General features: G+C 40.4%; 1 long non-coding RNA gene across 1 annotated transcript; it reads right to left on the reverse strand.

Moving 5' to 3' along the window:
* Positions 1 to 4391: 4391 nt before the first annotated feature.
* LOC118224626 lies at positions 4392 to 6155 on the reverse strand. Its single transcript, XR_004764676.1, has 3 exons — positions 6023 to 6155; positions 5455 to 5570; positions 4392 to 4412 (listed from the first exon to the last, which is right to left on the reverse strand). It is a non-coding gene; the product is annotated as an uncharacterized LOC118224626 (long non-coding RNA).
* Between the last annotated feature and the right edge of the window lie 21789 nt (positions 6156 to 27944).

Consider the following 27944-nt stretch of genomic DNA (forward strand, 5'->3'; position numbering starts at 1 on the left):
CCTGAAAACAGAGCCAAAAGACTCAAAAGCAATGCTACTATTACCATCACATACCCATCATGTACAGAGCAAAACAGATTAATTTGGATCACATTGCATTGAGTCAAAAGATCAGTTTACAGAGTGGACACAACTACTAGTTTATGAGATTTATGATGTCTATTCATTATATAAACTGCATTCCAGATTCTTACATATTTTCCCACACAAGATATAATACTTTCCTTAGAAGGCCTCATGAAAATTTAAAAGAACATAAGCTCCATGTTGAAACACGTCTGCCATCACAGTAGCAGGGCATCCGCTACAAAAGCGTGAAACCTGTCGTCCTGCTAAAGAAAGACGTATTATTAGAGTGTATGGAGTGAGGATGAGATGCATCTTTGTCCCATTTTAAATGTACGTGTTAACAGTGCCGACTGGAATACAGCCAACCCTAACTCTGACAGCAATGTCCAATCGAGCTTTTTCAGAGACAAGTATCCCTTAACAAAATGGATCTCACTAGTAGACTAAACAGATGCAGGGGTATAAAAGACCTGGGACTGAAAGCTTGTGAGAGGAAACACATTTCCCTTAATCCTGAGCCCCATTTTGACCTTAACTTGGATCAGTCCTACATTTTCTCTGTAGAGAAATCTTGTGAATTGTATCATGGAGAATTAGCTAGACTAATCATAATGCTTACTTGACTGTATATTGTTTTTGTTGGTGTCTTTGTCACTTGAAGTGCAATAGTATTGTTAATGTTGACTTGAGTGCCCTGACAAAAATGTCCAAAAGGGCAGACTAATTTATTATAGGATCCTATATCAAATTGGCTACTTCCCATAATGAACTGAGCTAACCTCTAGTACATATGAGCTTTGTAAGATTCACATGTAATTTGGATGAGTTCCTGTACATGACAACCAACAAGTAAAACACAGATAACTTTGCAGAGAACATTTTTTACATTAGGTCAATAACCTCCACATTTTTAATTGCATAATGGTACTGCATGCAGTACATACGAAAAACAATATTTATCTACATATAGTTTTGCTTCCTCCCAATAATGTTCCATATCTGTCATTCACTGTTCTTGTTGATGTATTCTTAAGATGATATTACATGTGATATCTTAATGTTACAACTCTAACAGAAATTACTGACGTCCTGACTAACTCCTTGGTATGATTTGACCATTTTGTTTATTTTAAATAACACAACTCAGAAAATGACCTTCAATTGCCCCAATTTCCCTTGAGTGCATAAGAGTCTCGGAAGGTATTTTGCCGCAGCAGTGGTGACTGATGGACCTTATCAATTAAATCAGAGTATGTTTACAGAGTTTAGAGGGGCAACTCTAAACGTCGATTTCTCATCTTCACAGTGAGTACTTCAGTTCCGTTAAGAAAATAAGACCTTTGGATTGCTTTAGAGTTTGACCAAAACTTTAATGGAAAACACTTTTTTTCGGATATACATTTCAAGATGAAAAAAGTCAGTCTAGTTTTCTTTCACTTTTTCTATTTACAATAATTTAAAGATTCAAGGCTTATTTAAGTCTCTGTAATTATGATTGAGTTCATCCCCATCACTCTTTGGTTGAAATGTACATTATATGCCAATGAAATGGTCCTGAAGATCCAACTTTCTTTTTGTCTGTGTATAATTTGAAATATGAAATATACACACCCTGATAGTGATTGCTTTCGCTGTGTGTGGTGATTCTGAATTTATTCATAATAAAACTTGAATGCTATTCACGCCTAATCAACCCGAATATATTATTCACATGTAATACGTATATATCTATACAATCAAGACTTTTCTCCGCAAGTCTTCAAACATAGAGGATTTCAAAGGCAAGCCACAGAAGAGCTTCTAGGCTGTTGCCATGCAGGACCGGAGTTAAGTCACAATTTGGCTATTGATGTTGATTCTGCTGTTAACAGACGCGTTAGCATCTGTCTTCTCCACTGCTGTCTGGCAAATCTCTCGGAGACTTTAACTTATTTCAGGACATCCTCAAAAAAAATCATATTTAGGTTTTTTTTTTTTTTTTTTTTTTTAAATAACCATGACCATTCTCTTGGATAGTTGTGTGGTTTCCATTTCACTATGAAAAAATAAATCTGAATATAAATATAAAACAAATCCTCATATCTCCGCCGAAATCATTATGTAACATGTATTGCATGACTTATCTCGCCTTTTTAATATTTTTGTGCCGATTTATGTGTACATTGTGTATTGAAGGGACATTATTAAAATGTTTTTGAGGTGCTGTAAATAAACCTGTTGTAAACTTGATTTTGCGTTAAGCCATACTTCATGAAACATCCCAAAGGGGCTGGGGAAATATATTTATTTGATCACAAACTATAAAACCAACAATATGTTAGTCAGGAAACTTAGCACCAAGCAGAGAAGGACACCCAAAGTAAAGAACAAAACGTGTAATTCAGCTCACTACTTACAGTAATAATCAAAGAAAACCTAGGAGTAAAACAGAACCACTATCACCACAGTGATTGTTAACATTTGGAGTCAGGCAGATAATGTAACCGTAAAACAGTAGCGTCTGCAAAATATTGCATTAATATGAATGGCAGGTTTGCAAATGGCAGACAAACATTAGCTAATGCATTTCTGAGCACTGACATTGCTGAGGTTTCTCCAAACGGTTCACAATAACCAATAAGAGCGACGCTTTCAAAGCCTCCTAAACATCTGTATAAACCACACGAGCTATACACGGCAGAGCCAATAAAATGTGATTCTTCTACCGACAAGCCGCGGCTGCGTCTCAACTGTCTTGGCACATTATTCTCTATGTATTGAATTATTAGATATGTGTCCACATGGCAGACAAATATTTTTCCAATAAAGACTCTCAACACACAACACAGAACAAACGAGGTGTGAGGAGGAAAATAAAAAATAAAATAAAATGATATTACTCACTTTTACTTCCTTTTTTTCCAGCAGCTTTAACATGTACATGTGTGAAAATGGAAGAAAGAAAAGGCGTGCCAATTTGTTTGCCAGATTATAAGGGGGGAAAAAAATTACATTACATTTAGCAGACGCTCTTGTCCAGGGCAACTTAATCATCTTTCTCAGTTTTTACAGTGTCCATTTATACAGCTGAATATATACTGAAGCGATGCAGGTTAAGCACTTTGCTCAAGGGTACAACGGCATTGTGCTACAGGGGAATTGAACCTGCAACCTTTAGGTCACCAGCCCAGTTCCCAAACCAATAAAATAATAGCAATAGCAATAACAATAAAACTGTGTTTCCCTGTGTTGCTCCAGGAAAGCCCTACTGGCCGGAGTTCCATCTCACTTCAGCCCCACTGCCAGGGTTAAAAATGGCTCCACAAATACCAAAGGGAAACACAGAGGTATCATTTTATGGAGGCCTTTAACATAACGAACAGAAAAAGACCACTGGACAAAAACCAATTGTATTTACACTTGATGCGTGTAGCTAAACAGCCGGTAGGACACCAGATTAACATCCAATGCAGGATTTCTGTGCTTCTGTCCTGCTCTGCTGGAGTTCAATCCAGTCAAACTCTTAACACTTTTTCATTGCCTTTTCAGTCTTTAGTGGACAGCTGGTTAGATAAGCACTGGTGTGCGGACAATGCTAAAAGTGTGAATGTTACGATGCACCTATTTGCTTTGTTCAACAGTCTGAAAAAATGCATTATTACTAAAAGCTTATTTGTTAAAAAGAAAATAATTTCAAGTCAAAATATAATGCCTCAGTAAAATCCACATTTTTGACATATCAATAAGAAACTCAAGTTGCTTCTTGCATAAAGGACATTGTTGCTAACCTTTGCTGATACATTTGCTTTGAGACTCCTTGTCAAATCTACAGCATTTTAATTCTTCAATACAAAAATCTTCCATTAAAAATTCATTTTTGAAGATCCTTTAATGGTTGTTAGATTGAGGTTTTGCCATGTACTAAAGAAGGTTAATTAAGAGTCCTAAAGTTGAACAGTGGCTGATATATAATAAACGTTGAGTGTCTAGTCGATTGTCACGATCAAAGCGAAACCTCCAATCACTTTTTCTTTCCACTGTCAGCAATGGCTTCAGTCCCAGAGTTTGAGGGAAAAAAATTCTCTAGATAGTGCCTGGATGTTTACATTGCCAGATTCCTGTGGAAAAGGGCTGTTGCCACAGCAGATAAGGTGAGGAATGTCTTGTGACAACCTGGGTTTTTAAAAATAAATCCAAGACACAGCCCAGGAATGTTAGAGCCGGGTCTTTATGTAGAACACAAGAGTCTGTGGAAGCTTTGAATTTCAGCTCTTCGGAGTTGGAGGGAAAGGCTGTAGAGACAGTGGACTGGCATGCTTCACATACACTCCTCCTTCCTCTACCTTTACTTCATACACTTCTTGCTAAAACAGACAAACACATAAAAAACATGAGTATAGATTATATTTCTATCAATTGTTTTGCTGCCTGTGTGTCATACAATACATATTTCTGGTCTCCCCTGGGCTGCCCGATGTCTGTCTACTTTGTAAACTGAAGTTAATTTGCAATTTGGCATGGTTTCAGCATTGTTGCCTTATACTTGTTACTTTTGCCATTATTTTTGTTCATAAATAGATAGCTCAATTGAAATTGAATGAACAGGCTTGTACATTAATTTTGAAAGTGATAAGACAAGTCGCTGGAACTGGAGGGACTTAATCTTTAATCTCACTGAACAGAATCAGCCCATGTTCTATGCCAGCACAGACAAGCATGAAGTTCACAATTTATTAGCTGGTCAAAAGACAGATTACAGCTTGACCCCATGGAGACAAGACAATATAGTACATAATGTCATCACTATTTCTATACTTGAAGCATCTATTCATTTAAAGTTTTCAAGTTGTTTTGCAGTATTGCTATAGGGATTTTTATAGTTCAGTCTCTTATGTGACAAGCTACACCTTGGCATGTCTTGCTATTGCCCTCACAGTTAATTAATGGACAAGTGTTTCCCCTCACCTTTAAAACTAATTTAATTTACATCTAATTTTGTTAATTAAACCTCATAAAACTCATACTCACAGCCATATGGATATTGACAGGACATGAGGAATTGGCATGTTTTTATGACAAAAGTCACCTTCAGTTACAACATCACCATAGCTACCGTAGCTTCTGAACAGACAACTGTACAATTCACAATACAGTTCCCAAACAGAGTTGTTTCAACCAATGTCATTTAGGGGTATAGAGAGGGACAAGTGAAGCTCAGAAGCTAGACATGTAGGCTGTATAAGACGATGTACACCTATAGAAAACACACAAACACAAATGTGCATCCATACACACAAATGCACACACATTCACACATGCACGCACACTCAAACGCACACTTTGGCTCAGGTACCATAGCATTTGGCCTGTGAGGACACGTCATAACATCGCTAAATCTCGGCCCACCTGTAAACCTGTCTGTGACTTTCCTGTCCTGATGTTGAAGTCATAATCATGCCAGGGACAGAACACCTGTAGCACTCCATCAGCCTCTTCAATGTCTCCCTCGCACAGTGGGCCCCCTGTTATAGCCACAAATAGGGTTCTGTACAACTCTTCTGACACATTTTGGTGCAGTTTCACAAAACCAGACAAAGTTAGGACCACTCAAAGTGGATTTTGAGTGCTTTTTCAGTTGCTTTTTAGGTTACTGCACTGGTGAAAGGGTTTTAATTGACTGTAACAACAACAAAAGGTATCAGACTATTCACCTTAGTTATATTTCTATTATACGGAGGAATATACGTGGTGACGTATTCCAAAGTGCCTGCTTTAGCCACATTTAAAATAAAAAGAAACATATGCAACGTTCATCTTGTCCAGATAGACAACCAGCGGAGACGGCCCACCAGCGTAAACCGAATGGCATTTTATAATGGTTAAAATTAGCGTTTGTAGTTGAGTGTTTACGAGGTGTCGCTGATTTTGCAAGGCGGGCTAGGAAGTAGCTGAAATTTTAATGATACATACGTACATAAAGATTCCATATCCCGCAGGTAACACAATGCATCTTTTAGAAAAAACAGGGAAAAGAGTCCGGTAACCTACGTACGCACGCGCTTTCAGCCACCCCTAACGTCTCGTTTTCTCCGCGTTTAGCGTTTAACGTCAAAACACCGCAAAAGAGGTAAATCTTACTTTTATTCTCATGTAAAGGTTATCGCTAATATTTACAACGTTTTATATAGCTACATTGTCGTTCTATTTAAAAGTTAGTGTAAAATAACAACCGATTGTAAAAACACTCCGTGGATTTTGTGTTTTTAAATTGTAACCGACACGGACGTAGCCTATATTGAGCAGCCTGATTTCACCTTACCAGCGTGAGCGCAGCGAGCATCCATAGCAAAGAATTCCCCCTGTATGAAGAAGAGGCACACATCCGAGTTGTGGCCGAGAGCGGAGTACACCAGTCGGCATTGTTTCTTGGAAAGCTCCGTGACTGGGCCTATTAACCTCCATAAAACGGCATTAAGTGTGTTCTCATCAACACTTCCAGAAGCCATCAGTAACTGCAAACAGCCTTTTGTCTGTTATAAGTAAACAAAGTCCTTAATTTATCTTCCAACGGACAGAAATGCATAAAACAAATAACTGTAGTGTCACTGGCAAGGAAGTAGAACAGCAAATAGAGTAAACATTGCATTGGATGGCTACTACGAGAAAGGTTATCTCCATAGAAGGATATCTGTCTCATTGAATTATTGTATTTAGCTGGTTAGCCAATAGCATTGCAATTTTATTAAATATAAAATGTCATCATTATAAACTGAATTGATTCTGTACCACAGCTATTTAAAACGTACTGCTTGCTAACCACGTCATCGCAATTGTGTTGTAGGCTACTATTTGTGTTGTACTACGTTAATTTTTTATTCTCTTCGATTTTTAAAATTTTTATTATTACCATTAATAATAACCAACTAATTAGGCTACATTGTGCAGTTTTGCATTTCAGTTATGAAGACTACAGTTGAGATAAAATACAATTAACATTTCATTTAACATGTACAGAATATCGATGTTTGATGGTTTGTTGACAAATCCTTTATTAAATAATTACAATGATGCGGCAATATTTCGTACTTCACTGACCTTATTGGCTTACCAGCCAGGATGCAGTCACTCGTTACGATTAGCTTTTCCCTAAGGAACAGAATGTTATTTTATATACACACAATGGAACATTGCACCTAGATTTTATTAAAAACGTGTTTCAGCTATATTTCTCAAATTGTTATACAAGCCATCTGGTATGGGCGCTAGTCAGTGTTTACAGTGTTTTTGGTGTATAGCCATAATAAAATTAGCACTTGTGTATTTCATGGCATTATTTAACACATCTGCATTCTATTATCTCTCTGATGTGAGCAGTTTTATAGAATCTTTAATGAAGGAACAATGCAAATACATCTGCTGTTTCCAGGGTAACTGCAATTTTGAGCTTTTTATTAATTCAACAAAACTTTTTTTTCCAAAACAAAAATAACCACTCTCGGGTCAGGTAAAGGTAGTTTAGTTAATTTGTTGCAAAAAATAATGCGACAAATTAACAAAACTACTTTTACCTGACCCAAAATTGTTGTTCAAACATGTTTTCATGTATATAAGCAAACTTCTACATTACATTCAGTATGCATTGTGATAGAGTATAGTGTCCAGTGATGAATTGCACATTGCTGCTATCAATACCCTTATTTTTCTTGCAGGACCTTGCCAAGCAAACCTCTCAAACCCTAATCCCAAACCTGAAAACAGATACAACTGTCTAGCCTCTGCTTTTAGAATGTCTGGGCCAAGCAACATAAAATAGGTGCTCCATAAACATATCCCATAGCAGCAATTATTTAATGGAGCACTTATAGTTTACACATTTATCAATTAGGCTACAAATTATAAAGGTTTTGATTTGTGTAAAAGTTGAGGTCATTATCTGGCCAGCCTGCAGTTAGTTTACAATCTAGAAAATTTAGTGAAAAAAATATTCTTTCAGTATTCAGTAGTTTTCAATGTATTTTTATCAGTGTAAGTTTATCCGTAGGTACCACTGTGTAGCTTTTTTATACCAAACTGCTGAAGCTATGTGGGACAGGGCCTGGTTTGTTCCTCAAAAGGAAATCTCCAAGGAAAACTAGGACCGTGTCCAAAAACGGCCTCCTGTACTGCGTCCTCAAAATATGTCTATTAAACATACTGCCTACTGTTTAGTGTATTTTGTTGACGTCCTGCCCCTTTGTAATAAAAAGGCCCCGCCTCTTTCTCTCTGATTTATGGTTTACTTCCACAGAAGTGTGCTCCCAAATACACTTAGCGAAACTCCGGAAATAAGTATATCATCCAGGGATTTTAAATACACTACTGTGTAGAGAAAACTTTGCCTACCTAACAACATTCTCATCCAGTGTACTCAACTTACATACTCAGTAGGCAAGTAAGCTGTTTCCGACATGGCCCTGGTTACTGTTGAAAGTTGTGTTGACGGCCATTAGGGGGCAGTTTTCTTAAGTAAATAGAATGCCCTGGAGTAGAGAAGGGGGTGCTCTTCTATTAAAAATGTAGCCTATTGTATGCGAGATGTTAAACCAAGGTTCTTACTCATTTCACCCACTATGAGTAGAGTAGAGTAGAGTAGAGTAGTGGAGTGGAGTGAAGTGGAGTGGGGAAGAGTAGCGGAGGAGAGTGGAGTGGGGTGGGCTGGGGTGGGGTAGAGTAGAGTAGTGGAGGAGAGTGGGGTGGGGTGGTGTAGAGTAGAGTAGGGGAGGAGAGTGGGGTGGGGTGGGGTAGAGTAGCGGAGGAGAGTGGGGTGGGGTAGAGTAGAGTAGCGGAGGGGAGAGGGGTGGGGTAGAGCAGAGTAGCGGAGGAGAGTGGAGTGAATGTGGATGCGGATGTGGAATGGAGGGTACATCAGTGTCCAAACCCAGCTGTCCCAGGCTGTTGGTGTCAGACCTCAAGTGAAGTCTGATACTCAAACAGCTTTCCCTTTTTCCTGATAAGGAGCAGAGAGCAAAGAAGAAACAGCATATCACACGCATATATGAAGTATTAACAATTATAATAGCATTTTGATTACTCAATTAAGTATGATTTTGTCAGGTTATGTCTGTCTGTATCCTGGGTGCAGCATTACATGAAGCTTTGTTGTGCATGGTGCTTGATTCATTATAGGAGCTTTTAATAACGATTCAGTTAGTCAGACAACCTCTATGAAGTTACATCAGAATTAGATAAGCTAGTAATGCCTAAATGACAAAACATAGGACAAAAGCATTCACAGAGCAATTTACAAAAAACGTCTGTGCACAGAAAGGTTTGTACACTTTAAATTTAAAGTGCAGTACAATACATTTGGAGCTTAAAAAGGGTTTTTGACGACCTGTATATATCAAGTACACAAAGAGGACAGACATTGTGCCTTTACCTGAAGACCTATCAAAGAAATCCATGCCAAATTTGCATTAGAAAACAATTTATTTGGTACCTTACCTTCGAAGGTACAGAAGGCATCAATACTTACTAGGCATGTTTTCTATATTTATTAATCAGCTAAGAAATTCATATGCAAATCACATGTGGTATGTATGTCTAAACCCTGCCTCAAATAATGTAGCCTACTTTCCAGTTTTACGCCTATTTCATTGTGCCAGTGCATTGTATTGCTTGATGGGGTTTATGTACAGTGTGACACAAACAGACATTGGCTGAGCTGGGTTGAGAAATTGGGAAGCAGGCTGTCGTGGGGGTGTGTTTGATCAGGAAATAAAGGGAGCTGTGATAATGTCACAAATTTGGATTACTTTTGGACCTCAGAGTAGGAAAATAATCATTGTAATTCCATATGGTGAAGGGGAAATCACACAGAACAGAAAGAGCTCGGTAGTCAACGCTTCTGAATCCGTGAAATTTCAGGATAATACGAACGGATGATTTACTGGAAACAGCACCTCAGATGGTTCCTGGTTAGAGCTAACTGTTACAGTTAAAGGGGTGTGATTTATAATGTGTAAATAATGGCCCTGGGGTCAGGACCTCTAATTTGTCCCTCCTCCATGCAGGCCTTCGGGCCTGAAAGAGCCCATGCACACTGCTGGTGGACCCATTCACGGGCGGCGTTGTGCCAGTGTTGAATGATGGTTATTAATGGAAGGGGAGGTGGAAGTCTGCATTCTTTAATAGGTAGCAGCCAATTTATTAAATTGGAAAATTAGGAATAATTCATTTTGGGACATTTAAAAAAATATAAATACACTCATGCTTGTTTTCTGTCATTGTATTGCCACACTGCAGTATGCAATTATTGAGAAGTGGGTATTAACCGTACTGAGAGAGATTACCACATTCCTTGGTATTTCACATCGGAAGGAAGGTGTTAATGATGTTTGAACAAGCCTTTCCACTGCCGGCCTGCAGTTTACGATGCCAGTGATCTTGTGCATGTCATGCAAGCATCGCGTGGCTGTTTGAAATCGACCCACTTCATGAGAAATTAATTATGGGACATTGCTGGTGTTCAGTCTGTCACCCACAATGCTCTGTTGTGCAGTGGGATGAACGGGGCTTTGAAATTGCCCTTACATCATGGCGGGCGTGCGTCCAGTGCTCCCCTACTCCGACGTGTTAGTAACATATGAAACGGAAAAATGCAAAGCTCCAGACTGGCTAAAAAGGACAGAATTACCCTACTTCCAAAAATATTTTCATTAAAAAAAAAGAATAAAATGCACAGTAGAAAACAGTCAAGTAGAAAAAAAAATGACATGCAGGGTCAGCAAAACTAGTAATAAGTGGAAAAATTCAGCTCTTACAGAACAGCAAACTGCTGAATGTAGTATTTCAAGCCTGCTTTAAAGTAAGGCTACTCCTGAAAATTGCCATTGTGTGCTTTTTTTGTGAGGGCAAATGTGGCCTCTCTAAAATCTGTTCTTCCTACACCACAATGAGGAAGCTCAGACGTGATATCTGGCTGCCAGTGAAGCTCAGGCTCATCCATCAATGGCTTCCTGCAGGTTCCCCAAAACACTGTCTTCTTCCCAGCAGCTGCCCTCCAAGGGCTCCTAACTCACCGGCCGGCCCTGGACCACGGGCCTTCCAAAAAGTGTGGTTTTCATTTAGATGAACTGAACGCTAGCTAATGGCTTGCATCGGTGCCAGCAAAAGCAGCAGTGAGCGTGCTCCATGCCTTTGTGCCTCGCTAGCGTCCATAGGCAAGGAGACAAATAACACCCTCAGGCACCCATGTATGAAGTAATGGCTGACCCATTTTGATGATGTCATCGCCAGCTGAAGACGACCGGATTGGTTGAAATGCATTGCTGCGTACCTCACTAAGCGCAGGTAGCTATAGCCAATTAGCTATCGATTGTCTGTTCGTTATCCATCTGTTTGGAGTATTAGCTGTGCATTCTATGTCTTGTATTACATTACATATGTAGGTTGCTTACTTTCTAAGAAACCTGTACCTCCACCATTTTTATTGTACCATTAATGTGACCTCCTGATACCTTATATTGCCAAACATTACATAGTTGTACAGGGATTTCAACAGGAAACAAACTTCAGCTTTGAACTCTAGTTTTGAGGTCACTTCTCTTGGGTTACATATAATCTATTTGGGTTCTGTTTAAATAGTGCTATAAACTTTCTGTAAGGTTCTTATATCAAAATGTGCATTCAATGTAACCTTGGTCTGGACCCCTTTCTTCAGTGAAAGCACTCAGCAGGGGCTTGAAATCCAGCTCACCTCAGTAAGACCGCCAAATTTAAATCTGCTTATTTTGGAGATGCCTGCTAAAAAAGAAAAAAGTGATTCAAAAGCAATAACAGAGCTTATTTGTCTTTACACCTCCCCCCAAAAAAGAGAAGAGAAAACAGTGTAAGAAGATATGTGTGAGATCATAGCCCTGTCATAATGGTAGGAGGCCCTGTCCACTGTGCCCTAGGTGGCCTCATGAATGAGGAGGTGATGAAATAAACAACAGAGAAGCCATCTACTCCCTACTAATCTTTCATTCTCAACACTGAATGAGTACATTTCACAGGAAAATATATATGAGTCACATATTTACTACACTAGGTGCATTCAATTAAATGGTACTATTCATCACACAATGTACAACTATACTAAACCTGACTTGTGTACTTTGGGCTATTGGATGGCTTATCCTGTCAAGTGTTGACATGTTAACATTGGAACAGGATATATCACCAAGCTACAGTTAAAACAAAGTGCAAGGAATCAATTGCAGGTACAGAAAATACTACATAATTAAGAAATAACTGAAACAGTTATATAGCTATATATTATGTTGTAATTATATCAACAGTAAACTTATATTTCGGATCAATCAAAATGGACAGCTGGTATTGGATGCTGAATGGGCTTGGAAAGGATTAAGAGATGGTTACCTCCGCCAAGGAGGGTATGTAATGATGTCCATCCATCCATTTTTTCGTATCTGGAAATGTAACGGCAGGATTTCCATGATTGCTGTGCTTATTCATTTTCCCAAAAGGGAGAAACTCGTTGGTTTTGGTGACCCCTTGACATTTACTTCTAGCACCACCATCGGGCCATACTTTCAATTTTGTATTGATAAATCTAAAAATAGCAATGGCCAGAGTGCCATGAAATTTGCTGGGCACATTCATGTTCCCAAGAGAAAAAAAAAACCTGTTGATTCTGGTGACCCCATGACCTTTCCTCTATAGCACCACCATCAGACAAAACATATCTGGAAAAGTAATGACTGAATTGCCAAGACTTTTGCTGCATACATTCATGAGAGGGGAGATTGTTCTGTTTTGGCGGTGGTCTACTGAGTGCATTCTTTCCAGTTTTGTTATGAGATGAGTGACAAAGACCTGTTTTGAGACTGCACTCAGCGCTGTACACTGGCAAAGAACTGGACACGGCATATATTTCACAATAAGATCAACAGCTCCAATAACTCTGAACTGAACTCTGAAGAAAAGAAGGATGTCTCTTTTGTCACGGTGTATTTAGATGTACTGCAATTGTAAGTTCCAGTACATCTAAATTTTAATTTATTTGACCAAGTGCCCCTTCAAAACCTTTCCCTTCATGTGCCTCATTTCTTCTGTCACTAGTACCTTATTTTTTTCCATAATGAGTGATGGCACACAGGTGGTTTGGCCCTGCTGACAAATGAATGAAAGTAGGGTTTTGGGCTGAGTTAAAGGAAGCATCCGTTATGTGGTTTGAAAATGGGTTTTGGATGAAGAGGGCTGCATGATGAGGGGATAATTGCGGGTCTCCTTTTCGCCCTGGACCCAGCTCCGTCTCTGATGCAGGTCTGTTAAAAAGATCAGACTCAGACTCATTCCTGATTCATCCTATCATCATTCATAATAACCTCCAGACCTAACGTTGCTTGTTCTGCGCGCCTCTGTCTGACAGCCGCCTTCTGCTTGATTCCGGAGTCTTCGCACATGAGCTGGAGCAATTCTGTTGAGGAAAACAGGATCCGCTGCTGCAAAACAAGGCGGAATATGGCCAGGTGTTATTCACTATGGGAAAAGGAAGGAATACTTCACAACTGATTTGCAACACTAGCCTGTGATGTGCATTATGATATTGTGGATTTTAAATCATAGCGGGAATGGGAAAATGTTTGTATAAGTAATGGGAATGACCTCTGAACGCAATTCTTGATGCAAAAGAATGGCTGTGATCATCGCATCATTTAAATATTTCAGTTCTGATTTCCATGAAATTATTGCCTGCTCAGCTGACCTACTTTCAGCAGAGGCTAGAATGTAGCCCAAGGTGCTCCACATGTGTGAATACATTTGGCATAATCAACCACCAAACGGGCAAAAACTCTTACATTTTTAGAGTAAACAAATAAAGTTGTTGCCTTCTGGGACATTTAAGTATGTTGTTGATTTAACAGTGAGCAGGCACAATCAGGGTGCCAGTGCAGCAAGAAAGATGGAAAAAACAGCTCTGATGCAATGGAAGATGAGCTACGAAGACTGAGTGCCACTTTCTTCCGTGGGGGTTTGGGAGTCTGGTTATTCAATGGGACGAGACACATCGTGACCATGTCATCAATCTTCTTCTTAAGAATCTGAAGGCAGACGACTTGGCAGTGGTCTGGTGCTTGCACAAAGCCTTGTATAAATTGGGAAGCAGTAGGGCTGCAAAGTGGCCCGTGGAGGGGTGTAAAGCTGCCGTGTTCCAGTCTGCCGCTCCGCAGGTCAGCTGGCGGCTGCAGCTGCCGAACATTCGCCATTCGTTTGGCCAAAGCTGTGCGTCCCAGCTACCGTGGTGCCACACATCTCTCCCAGGTTACGAACCCCCTCAAGTCCAGCACCGTTCGCCACAGGGGACACCGGAGATGCTCCGAAAAACACCTCCTCGTCTAGGTGGCAGAAGGATCTGGCTGTTTCGGGCACTCTCGCCTCTGGCTCTCGCTCAAGATAAACCAAAATGAACAGAAGACTATCTGCAGGGGAAAATCCACTGGTCTGACATAATGTTGTTTACATTTGATTCGATTTGCGAGAGCATTAACTCCAGTGTTTACTTCTTCTTTTTTTGCTTGAATCGGACATCTGCTGCCAACTCCACAGCTCCTGTAGTTGGGACAGATGTCAAAATGAGCCCTTTCTTTGGGACACATTAGAAAGCTGAACAAATTTCCTAAAGTTTCACCCCCTTTCCACTCATTAATTTAAAGTTGACGTGCTATGACAGAGAGAGAGAGAATTTTGTGCCAGCATTTTGCAAACTGACACTACAGCGGTCCGTTAGAAAGGCAGCACCTTTCATCAGCTATTCTGCCTTTTCTTAAAAAACTGATCCTTGTCTCTTAGCAGCTGACTGTCCATACCATTTGCTTTCAGGGTATTTTCATCTTGTGCAATGTTTATCAGTGCTTTTCTGAGTTAAAAGCAGAGATGACATGACCAACCATCTTTGGTGGTGTACAGCTGGATTCAGCTGGTTGACGGCTCCCTTGTCTGCAGACTATCATCACACAGTCTGCTGGGAAATCAGGAGGACAGCACTGCTTAACACTGGCTAGGCTTTTACTGGAGATACCAGGAATGACTCCCAAGAGCCATCTATCAACTTTCTGACCGCTTAGTCCAGATCAGGGTCACAGTGCAGTCTGGACATCCCTCTCCCCAGCAACATGCACCAACTCATCCCAGTGAATCTCAAGGTAATCCCAGGCCATCCTTGTCAGATGCCCAAACCACCTCAACTGACTCCTTCCAATGCAGCGAGAATGAGGAGAATAAGCCCTGCCACCCTACAGAGAAACCCCATTTTAGCCACTTGTATTTTCAATCTCACTCTTTTGGCCACTACCCATAGCTCCTGACCATAGGTGAGAGTAGGGACGAAGATCAACTGGTAAATCAAGAGCTTTGCCTTTCAGCCCAGCTCTTTCTTCACCACCACTGTCCGATACAATGCCCGCATTATTGCAGCCACTGCACCAAGATGGCGGTCACTCTCTGAATTCCTTTTTCCCTCACTTGTGAATAAGACCCTGAGATATTTGAACTCCAGCACCTGGGGCAGTTGCTCCCCTTTTACTCATGAGCTAATGGGGGAAAAATAGTCTGACTAGCTCAATGGAAAAAGGTGTAGTTTACATTTAACTAAATTACTGTCCTAAATTCAATCAAAAATTATTTTCACAGTGTGTCGAATGCATATCCTTTTGCATTCCTCGTTGAACACGTGGAAATATAGCCTCTGTTACTTAAACAAGGCCAAAAGGTTCAGAGAAACTGTGGTTGAAGTTCTAGTCATTGCCTTCGAAACGCTATGTTCTACCACTGCCTTCCTCTCTGGGAGAAAGCCAGGTCTGTCTGGGTCTTTGTTGATGAGGTCTTTGTTGATTTATCCCTCCAGACTCCAGCAGGACCTTGGGTTGCCTGGACAGTAAAATTCTGGCCAATGTTAGTTGAGGCTTTGCTCTCTTGACCCCTTCTGTTGTTTAACTTTCTTCTGTATTTAAAAAAAAAAGTTTTTCTAAATGAACTGTTTTATGAAGAACAATGGGATATCTTTATAGCTTTTCTGTTCTACCTGAATGTATTTTTGTCCTATTTTCAAAGAGCACCAGCATGAATTAATGCAATTGTTATAACCACAATGTGCTCTAGTATATTTTTTCCTGTCTGAACAGTTACTTTGACACACTCTCTCTCTCTCTCTCTCTCTCTCTGTCTGTTTGGTGTTTGGAGGAAACTATTGCAAAAGAGAATAAAAATGCATTTTAAAATCATGTTGCGGCTTTAAATAATATAGACTTTTATAGTTCATATCTATGACTCTCTGGCAGGTAAAGACTGTAAATGATTTCAGATGATACAAATCCCATTCCTAGAAAAACGGATACGTGAACAGTATATTGAGCCTGTGTCTTAAACCATTGCAGCGTATGGAATACTGGTATTCCAAAATTGTTCAATCATTAACCTAAATCATTACTTTGTAATTTGTTGTTTTCTCATGTCAGTGCGACTCAAAGAGTAGCTTCTAGCAAAATAAACAATGCTTATGATACATAGTAGTACTCCAATGAGCAAAAGGCAAAAACTAGACGTCTAGAGGTGTGGAAATCTGGGTTGAGAAATGTTTTGGCTTAAACGGACTTGGCAAATCTCAATATAGCTCAGGTTTTACCCAGATGTAGCCTGGCTACATCCTGTTGACTATAAAACTTTCTCTTTTCAACCAAATGAAGCCAAGTTTTCACCTGAATGCCTAGACAGTGCTTTGCTGCCTTTCTCGCACAAAAAAACTCACTGCGACATGGACACATTTCAGTTAACTTGAATTCTGTTTGTTTGATTTTTGCTGTAAAAGGCCCAAAATGCTGTGTATGAGTTTTTAAATTAGTCAGTCTTTGTAAACTCAAACTTCTGTGGAAGAAATGGAGAGGTGATTTCAGGAAACGATGGAATGTGGCCTTGCAGTGTCTGCTCGCTGAATGTGGCTTTCTCATTTCTATCATGGAGGCATGTATTAAGTTCTACATACCACCTTCATTCTGTGTTTGGCACAGGTCCAGCCACTCTCCCAGGTGCCTGCTTCAACGTTCCATCATTCGGCATTTGGGCTGTCGCCAGGGGCATCACCGGCATGCCGTTACAGAATGGAAACCTCCCCTTTCCCTGCTGCCATTTGACAGGCATCCTCGCCAGACGCTATCCCTCTTTTCTAACAGGTGGCCAGCCCATTGGATTTGACCACTTCACTTTTCCGTAGGTGTGCAGTTGCACTTTTTTCCTTCCTCTGGTTTGGTGCCTCTTGCAGTTGTTTCATAATGACTCCCCTATTATTACTGAACCCCAACAGCCCCTGCTCCTGAGCCCTTGAATGGTTTAATATAAAATTGCAGGTCTTAGTGTTTCTTTTTTTTAAAAATTACACACCCCATTTCGTTTTTTTTCCAAATTTGGCCTGCCTAACTATATATATATATATATATATATATATATATCGTTCAAGGTGTACCATGTTCAAGGACGTTCCAACCTGTTAAATGCTTCTTAAAGGAGCTAGGAAGCTATAGAAGAATTCTTGAGCAAGGAAATGCGAGTACATCCTTTGTGGAAGTATTTTTTCGGAACACATGTCGTATAATGATTGACCTGTGGATCCACCTCTCCCCACCTCTCACATCTGTAGCTGACATGGCTTCAGACTTCAAATACACATTTCCTTGATTCCTCGATTTGCGCGTCCTTTCCTAGCGTCCTCCAATGGGTGGAGGCAGGTGCAAGGAAGGGAAGTACTGCAATAAATAAAGCGAATGGAATGGCCCCACGTTCACAACGCGTGATTCTAGATGTCCGTTTCACATTTTTTTGACCCATTTGTCCTTCCATACTAGGAAAGCAAGCAAGGAAAGAAAGCAAGGAGGTGAAAAAATAAGCGGTGGAAACGTACCCACAATTTTCAGCTTGACAAGGGGACTAGCAGGCAACTGATCAACCAACAGGAGTTGCTAGTGAGGCATGAGAGGCAGTTATCCCAGCCAACTGAAACTCGCCCCTTGGGTGACACTAGAGCCAGTCTAGCCTCGCCCTGTGAGATTGCCGGCTACAGTCGGCACTGGTATGGTCCAGATTTGATACCTGACCTTTGGGGCCATCCATTCACTTAACAGAGGACCTCAGTGAGTTTTTAAAAGGAAAGACTCAGACATGAATCACCTCAGAAGAATAACACATACCAGAAAGATACACAAAGCAACCCTAGTGAACATTACCAAGAATAACATGCAACCCTTCTCATTCTCGCAACATAGTCTCCTTGGGCCTTTTTGCAATGGGTTTACCAAAGTAGAGACTGCATTTCTCTTTTAATGATCATATAAAATAATCGATTCTCCACTTTCCCTCGAACCAACTTTGAAGGAGAGTTATGGTTTTGGTCGCGAGTTCAGGGTTCTTTGGAAACAATCCCACAAATGAGGACCCTCCTGTAGAAACAGAATATGAAAGTACTTACACATGGTGACAGTGAGTCGGACCAAGGGTTAGCCACAACCTTACGTCAATGAATCCAGTTTCATTAAAACCATACCTGATCCCTGGGCTCACTTCCTCTATTCATAGTCAGTTATGCATTAATAATAGTTAATTTGTTAATCGGTTGACGTAGCAGAGTGAGGACAGAAATCTCCACTGGCTACTGTATAAACTTTGAGGTTTATTGTGCTCCACAGAATGACTTCATTGCAGCTTTGAATAAACAAAGCTTCATTCACTCCATTTACTGGTGGATTGATTCTTTGGCTTGCCATTGCCGAGAACCCATGATATGAGGCATAACGGACATTTTTTTTGATCAATTAGACTTCTTGAACATTCACCCAGCGAGATCTGAACTCTGAAATCTCTCTGTGATTTTTATTGTGGCCAGTCAGATGGAGAAACTGAAGACACTGTCTGAGGAATGAGTACCACACCTTCTGGGGAGAAGGCAAATCAATGCAGCGTAACAGAAACCTTCAGAAACGGAGCTTGTGCCGCATTCCTTGGTAGCATCCCCTGTTCCTTTGACACAATGTGATCCGTCCTCCGGTGTCAGGACTCCGTGTACGTGTGTGTCAGTTCTGCCACTGGTTATTATAAATTTTTCCAGCCCCAACACACATGGAAGTGCCCTGCTGGCAGCCTGCCATCAACACCTCTATTAGTCTGCGAGCGTTTAGCCAGTCGCCACCACAGCGGGTCGCCAGAGAACAGGCGAGGGCGAAGCATTCGAGAGAAAGATCAGCAGTTAAAAGAATGAAAAACAACAAATGGCTCGACTTCTGGTGGACCGCTGCTCGGCCAACAGCTGGTGCTAATTGTGGAGCCAATAGGAGCTTGCTTTCTCTGTGTGGAAGGTACTGAGCAAATGTCCTTTTGCCAGAGGAGAAAAACCTGAAATAGACTGGGAAATAATCTTTCTTCATTATCTGGTGGGACAGCTCTAGTTGTGATGTCATAAACGGGCCCCTCTCCAGCCCACAGTTCACGTGCGCTCACAATCAGAAGCAGTTAGGCCATCAACAGATGGAATCTTGACAGGCAGAAATGATTGGGAATGTATTTCTCTTGTCACGTTTGCGAGATTGAGCGAGATTAGGCCTCAAGAACTCAATATGAGCGTAAGGTATGTAACAGTACCAAAGCAGCAAACAAATGAGATTTCCTGGAAGTACACGTGTAGTTACCACTAATTGTACCAGTAAAGTACAATGTTAATGTTGGGGGGGGGGGGGATATCATGTGTGTATGTTTATGTGAGAGAGACACAGAGGGGGTAATGGGAAACTCCAGCACACAGTGTTCTGTGCCCCCCCCCCACCACCACCTTGTTTTTAGAGGAACCTCAGCTGAAGACCTGTGTCTGTTTTGTCCATCCCCACTGGCCCCTCTAATGGCCAATACAGACTGTCTGCTTCTGTGGGTGCCCCGGCCAACAAGACCCTTCTGAAGATACATTCCCCCTCACTTTGTTTTTCCTGCCCTTTATTTCGTTTTCACGAAAATATCTGCCTCCCCCTTTGGCCACAGCCAAATACTCCGAATACCAGCACAGTGCGCTGGTTCCACTGCCTTCCTATGCAATCAGATCACCATTTCCGTGGCTGCCAGGAAGGGAAGCCCTGGGGAATATGTTTCTGAGAAATGTGGTCATATTGATGACTATTTATTTATTTGTTTATTCATTCATCATCATCACAACACTTCCACTATGTGTGAAAGCCTGTAAAACTTAAATATGTATGTGTATACATATACATACATGTACGTATGTATGTATGTATGTATATACTGTATATCTGTGTGTGTGTGTGTGCGTGTGCGTGTGCGTGTGCGTGTGCGTGTGCGTGTGCGTGTGCGTGTGCATGTGCGCATGCGGATGTCTACAAACTCAACTTTTTTTACTAAGTTGGGTGAATTTTTCTAAACAAATTACTTGGGGCACACATTGGTACATTGTGTAATTCAGGTGGTAAAAACAATGTTCTGTGAAAAAAAAAATTCCAGAAAATCTAGTGCAGAAAATCTGCTGTGGGGTTGTGAGTTTAGCAAGAAGATACTAACACCAGGAATTTAGGCTCAAATTTTATCTTACCATCTACAAAATCACCAGGCCTCTGGAGGTTCACTTCTGTTTGGATTTATTTCTAATGTCATTGTATATATAATCAATGTTGAAGTGTACACACAGAGACTCTATGGTTTCTGACAGGCTGTTGCAGGGCATCATTTCAGCCCCTGAAACGATAAAAACGCCTTGCTACAGCACATTGCCTGTCATACCCAATTGAGACTCAAACAAAAACCTGGTGTTTTACCTTTTGTCCCACTGCGCCCTGTGAGGCATGAGCAGCCTTATTCTGTATTGTGTTTGGTCTCTCCCCAAAAATGTCAGAAATCAATCCCTAATTGTGTCCTCTCATTGTAATGCGTGTGCTCCCGTAAAGAACCACAGTCCTACGTTCTCTGGATATGAGATCATCCCAGCACATCCTAACAGTTTTGTGTGTGAACATGGATATTGCCTTACAACTCTGGGTCCTTTCAAGTGACCCATTTTTTAACAGAAAGTTTTATTTTTAATGTATTCATCCTTTACTTACCGAAGAGAGAGCCCCCATTGAGATTGTCAACTTTTTTTTTGAGGGGGAATGGGCCAAGAAATAACAGAAATGGGACATTTGAGACTCTTGTTAGCAGGTTTAAACATATACAGTGTACTGTAGGAAGAGTGAACCTCTTAACATCCCTGAATATATACAGGACCCCCACACCATAATGCATTCTTTTCCACACCAGCTGACAGTCATATCCCTGTATCAAGACACTGTCTGCAGAGTGTTCAGTGGAAAGGTCTGCTGGAGCCTGTGCTTCTCAGCCAGACCGATTTACAGGGCATTCTACCTCTGGCACTTATTTTTTCGGTCTGACTAATGAGTCTGGAGTTACAGGGGCCTTCTGGGGCCATCAGTGTCTTGTGGCTAATGATGAATCTCTTTAAACGAAGGACGTTCGTTCTATCATGTTAATCCAAAACATCAGTGGGGAGCTTGACTGCTTGGTAGCTGAAGCCCTTATCTCATCCATGTTCTTTTTTCATCTTCTTCCAAAACCTTCTTATTTCTTAAACCTCTTGCTACTGTGCATTTGCAAATTTACCAAATTTACCTGTTTTCAAATTAGTTGTTTTTTCCATTTTGGCTTCTGAGCGGATTATTGAAAAAAATTATTATTAAAAGAAAAGAAATAAAAGACATGCTATGGTCATTCTCATTTAGCCAAATAAGCATTTTAATTAGACCTAACATAATGTCTTTTTCCTGATTTTCTCCTTTACTTTTTTCGGCTGTACACTTGATACATTTAAATACATATCCCACATTTAGAGTCAATGGCCACCACATGTTTTGTGGACGAAAATGATTCAAGCAGAAGGCCAAAGCATGCAGAAGAGCGACTTAATTTATGTCCTTCCTGACTCACAAGTCAGTGACCTCTCTGTCCTCTCGAAACCTCATTATGAGACTTCCAAATAAATGAATTGTGTCACACAGTCCTTGTAATCAGAGGTGGGTAACCCGGCTTCAAAGAGTAAAAAGACTGACCATGTATTTGCGCCACCAACATGCACTAAACCAGCTGATTACAATAATTAGTTCTCCTACCATGGTGAAGAGTTATGCTAATTAGAATCAGCTGGTTTAGTGCATGGTGGTGGAGCAAATACATGGTCAGTCTTTTTACTCTTTGAAGCCGGGTTACCCACCTCTGCTTGTAATGCTTTTAATATTACATTGATCACACTGATAATTCACTGTTTGATCATAGTTTGACTGTAAAATTCTATCAGGAACGGCGTAGTGAAGACCCAGAGGAAACAGTGCTTCTATCATTGGCAACACAAAATTCTGTTCACACTTGCATGGTATAGATACACAGTGGTAGGGTACACAGTGGTATGTGTACTTTAAGTTGTATACTAGCTTTTTAAAATATTAAAATTCATGCAAAAGAAATCGAACCCTGTCAATGTATAGGGAAAGTCTACTAAAGAATGTAAGGTACTGAGAAACTTTGCTTGGCTTGTGCAAAAAGAAAAAAAAAAAGTTCCACACATTTTCCCACACAATTTTCTCCATTGGCGACCATGAGCCACTTGAAAGACAATTACACAAAACCATCTGCCAGAGGTCTGGAGTAATATAGCAAAAATAACTGATCTCCAATCACAGTTAACAGTCTTGTCCAGAAAATAGCAAGTATGGCAGACCCATTGGAAGAAATGCCAAGACTGACATCAGAAGTCCATTAAAGTGAGATGAGGTCTTTGGACCAGTCTGGGATGCTGTAGCGTTGTGCGTTCTGACTGATACACAAACATTTTTTTAAAATTCTGTTTTCCTTCATCTGAAACAGGGACATGTTTTTGGCAAATAACAGGAAATAAAGACTGGAAAAGAGCTTTCTCTTGACCGAAACTCAAGACAGTGATCTGTGCGTGCTTTGTTTTTTTGGCGTGGTTGGGACATTCATCCAGTGAAATACAACATTTGAGCCCGTGTGGACTCTAGCTCTATCTGGAAACACTCTGGTCACATGACAGGTAAACCCTCATGAATTTCTTCATACAAACAACAACATAAAGGAAGCCTTAAGGCTGAATACATTTAAAAGGGGGCTAAATGACTCGCCAGCACATTAAAAACTTCCTAATGAGGAAAAATGGCAATAAATAATGGCTCTCTATGTGGATCCCAAGACACAGAATAGATAAATGGCGGTTTGTGCTATCAGGTGTGCTTGAGGTGGAACACATCAAATACCTGAATCCAGCTGAGGGTACCTGAGGAGAGGTTTGGAAACCGCTGCATTACCCTTAGGAAATTTCACAGATGCTCTCATGCAGAAAGATTTACATTAACTTAAATTAAACTCACACAGCTGAACATGAACTGAAGAAATTCAGGTTAAGTACCTTGCATGACAGTACAATGGGAGAGCCCTGCCAGGGAATTGGCCCTGCAACTTCTGTGTTACACTCTCACGTTCTCATACTATCGGTGCATGTAGGTGCACTTGCTATCCGTTTTGATTTCTTGAACTGTCAATCACAACTATGGCAAACATGGACAGGCAGGAAAAATTATGATTGAATGAACAATTTACTGAAAGGAAGAAAGTCATATATGCTTTCCATAAAATATTAAATATATATATATATATACATAATGGAATGTAGCATAAATGCAATGTTACATTACATCATTATATTCAGAATGTAATATTTTTGGTTATGGACTATTCTCCACTGGCATGAAGGAGGCTTTCTTGGATTAGCCATACTCTTCTGATCCACTGATAAGTTTTCTATGGGTGGCACAAGCTATTTTATTTACTGAAAGGGTCAGGGTGTTTCCCATGACTTGAGGGTCATTAATTCCATTCTTGGTTGGGATTAAGTAGTTGCACCTTGCTGCTCTAGCTTTAGGAGAGCTTGCCTTACCTGGATTACCATAGCATGCGTAAGCTCAGTGTATAGAAGTCCAATGTTTGTGTGTAACCCACCTTTAGTTGCTTGGCCAGTCTGAATGAAACAGAAAGACAAGAATGTTAGCATTAACAGTGTATTGCTTGCCTAGACTTAAAATATATTGAATATAGGGTTAGGGTTATAAATAGAAAATATTGAATATAATGGATATAGATGTGCAAAGGAATTTAAATAAAGGGTGCTACCAAATTGTACTGTTGTTGTTCTTGCTGTTATTGTTGTAACACTATAATGATAATCTATAAAAACATTCAATTTAATGTCATTTTATTCAGTATATTAAAAGGTAATTGACAGAAGACAGCCCTGTTGTCAATAAACAAGAGCATGAGAAATGACTGTACAATTAATGAACTTAACGCCCCAGTGATTTACATAAAGCCAATTATGTAAAGGGGTGGCGCTTCTCCACCTATCTTTCAATGATGAGCATATTTGCCTGAATCTCAGAATGTACTTCCTACTCAACCAAGCACAAGCAGGCTACAATTCCTGGGATTGGAGACCTGGTTCTCTGGGATGTTTCCTCCCTTTCCAACACCTCTCATTTCTCTACCGTTTTCCTTCCCTTTGTCTTCACCTTGTGTTGGCCTACAGCGCTCCTGTTTGGCAGTTGCAGGTGCAAAAACTCAACAGAATACCAGCAATGTGCCGCATTCCGGTCCAGCACTTAGAAAGGAAGAGGGAATGCAGGTGCGGGCCCTGAATTTATCTTCCTAAGCAAACACACACATGCACACACACACACACACGCATAAACATACACATACACATACACATACACACACACACACACACACATACACACACGCATAAACATACACACATAAACATACACATACACACACACACACACACATATACATGCACATACGCACACGCACGCACACACACACATACATTTATGCACATGCACACATACGGGCACACACATACACATAAACACACTTTCCAATGATGAACAAACTACAAATGTGATTATGAAATCAGTAAATTATTACACAGCAAACTGGAGAAGGTATTTGTGAGTATAATTATTTGAAATTCACTCTGGCCTCCTTGTCTAACAGGCAGTTTTATCAAAAGCATCGGAGCTGTTATGGAGAGATGGACATCTTGGATACATGACTTATAAACCGGAAAAGTTTGCGTTTTATGGCCTGTTTCAAATTAAGGAATACTGTTCCCATAAACCATCCCTTTCCTGTCTATCGCTGGCCATTCAGACCGATCTTCTAGGGAACATAGTGTGAGGCACACTTGATTGGGTTTTACTTTAGCCAAGAGGTAATTGCATTTGCTTGAAGGATTGGATTCTATTAGAGGCTGAGGGCTTAAAAACCTGCAGTTTTCATAGAAGCCACTCAAAATGGCGGCGTTGCCTTTTTGGAATGTGTGAATAGATCAGGAATGTGTGGATGCGGTGTGCTATGACACACATCACACCAGGACATATCCTTCCTCAGGCCCTGCCAGTCCACGAACCCCAGGCACATGCTAAACCAATTGAGGATAGTTGGATGGTCCGTGGAAAGCATCAGGTTGCTATAAGACTGTCCAGTTTTTCGCTCTCATATCTGTCATTTTTCTTTTCTTAATAAATGTCATTTGCACCGTGATTGACGGACCATCATCATACCTCGACCCCCCACCTTGCTTCTGATACAATGCCCAATAATAGAGCTTGTCTCTGCTCAAGTCTCCTTCCCCCGGTCCCTGTGTAACTATATTGCTCCTCTCTTTCCATTTTCCCTAAACCACCTCCTGCAATTTCTATTACCGTATTAGCTCCAGTTTTCCCCTCAAACTTTCCCATTCAGGTCTCTTTTCTTTGCTAAAACCCACTGTTACTTTCAACCCAATAATAATTATAATACAAGCTTGTGGCTCAGGTATGAAAAGAACATATTTTAGTCTAGACTCTGAAAGGTATTAAATGCCTGTAGTTCTTGGTCAGTTTATAAGAGTAGTACTCTGAGCCAAAAGAAATATATTAGAGCATGGCTATTTTTAATCCTTTTGTGGTTGTAGAACTTTTTTTAAAGATATCTTGTAAAGACATCTTGAACAAAAAAAATTGGGGCACATTACATATTAATGGTTGTTCAAGAACATTTGGATTTAAATTGGATTAACTGTACACCTCTGCCAAATTAGCCATCTTTTGCCAGCACAACTCACTCAACACAAAGACCAAATCTGTAAAGTATTCATATAGTTTCAGGATTTTTTTCCCCCCACTAATGAACTCCCGAACAATTTGAGCGGGCATCTTTGTGCATGAATGGGGTAGCCTCCAAATAATCTGAAATTTCCCTGAGCAGTCAGAAATGCAATCGCTGAAAATCAAGTGAGCGCAGACTGTTAGGCTCATGCCTCTGCATCAGCATCTTTGTGAGAGGGCTCTCCAGGTAATTTAAGGACACCACCAGCAAAAAAGGAGACATTGATTAAACAAATTGCTTTTCACAGAAAAAAACACAAGTTTGTATATATTAGCAACATCAAGGAATGGATTAACTGAAACTGTACCTTTAAAACAAGTCACAGAAAGTGGTTTCCATGTGTACGTAGGTACCAAAGAATACATGGAGAGGGCAAAGGCATCACAAAGAAGAGGAACATTCCCAAAAAGTTAGAAAGAAGAAATGCTTCGAAAATGCTGGGATGTGTAGGTAAATCCTGGAAATATACAATATAATACATAAGTTGTGCTCAAGTGCAAAAGTGCAAGATGAGAAAATAAAAGGGTAAAAAAGATCTAAATATGAATAACAGAAATATTAATTGAAAATATATACCCGCATGTATATGTGTTCTGCATGGTCGTTTGGTGGTTCTTAACATTTTGGCGTGATCATGTGACTCTTGCTCTCCAACCAAACACTAATCGTAGGCTTCAGTTCCAACTTCAGATTCAAAAACCTTTCCAAGTGTAGACGATGTATTATTCTATTTGAAGATAATAAAGAGGTAAAGCACTGACATTTTTCATTTAAAAAAATACAGCACCTTGTAACTTTTTCCTTTCTCTTTGCCAAACCTAAATTACCCCAAAGAAATGCCACAAGCTACCTAAATACATACTCTGTCTCAAATTTTTCATTGCAACAGCATAATTACATTTAGTCATAATACCACTTCATTTTCAAGTGGGCAATAAATGATATAAACTGCCGTTGGCTGCTGTCTGTACTAGGTTCAAAAGACCCCCCCCCCCCCCGTTAGAATTTAAGCGGAAATGCTGCTTCCATTATTCTTCCAACATATTTCACTCGACTAATGAGCACCATGTACTCTGCCATTTAAAACAAAGACTGTTTATGTACGTTTCCCTCGACTAGCTTGCGTGAAGCAAGCTTACCTTTGGGGCCAGCTGAGTGTACCTTTCTTGAATAATTTCCACAAATTTCTGACCGCAGGAGCCAGGAGTCCTGGGAAAGTCGGTTCACCTGACCGTCTTGCTGGGGAACACACGGCTTTACTTACCTAATCTGCATACATCTATTAACAGACAGATTGGTGTATTTTTGTAATACTCAGGGTGATATTTCAGCTTTTTTTTAACGGTCTCCCTACCCTTTCCAGAGACGCCGGCAGACCCTTAGTGTGTGACTGTTTGGCTGATGAAGTGATGTACAGCAGGCTTACCCACAATAAGCACATATATATGCACACACATCGACTATCATGGTTGGATCAATGCACACAAATAAACAGAGGCAATGGAAAGCAATGCATTTAACATTCCAGTCCCATCTGCAGGGGGCCAGGGGCTGCACCTGAGGCTTGATGTAGGCACGTAGGCAGGACAGCCGCC

This window comes from Anguilla anguilla, chromosome 4 (assembly GCF_013347855.1).
Source record: "Anguilla anguilla isolate fAngAng1 chromosome 4, fAngAng1.pri, whole genome shotgun sequence".
Taxonomy (NCBI): Eukaryota; Metazoa; Chordata; class Actinopteri; order Anguilliformes; family Anguillidae; genus Anguilla; species Anguilla anguilla.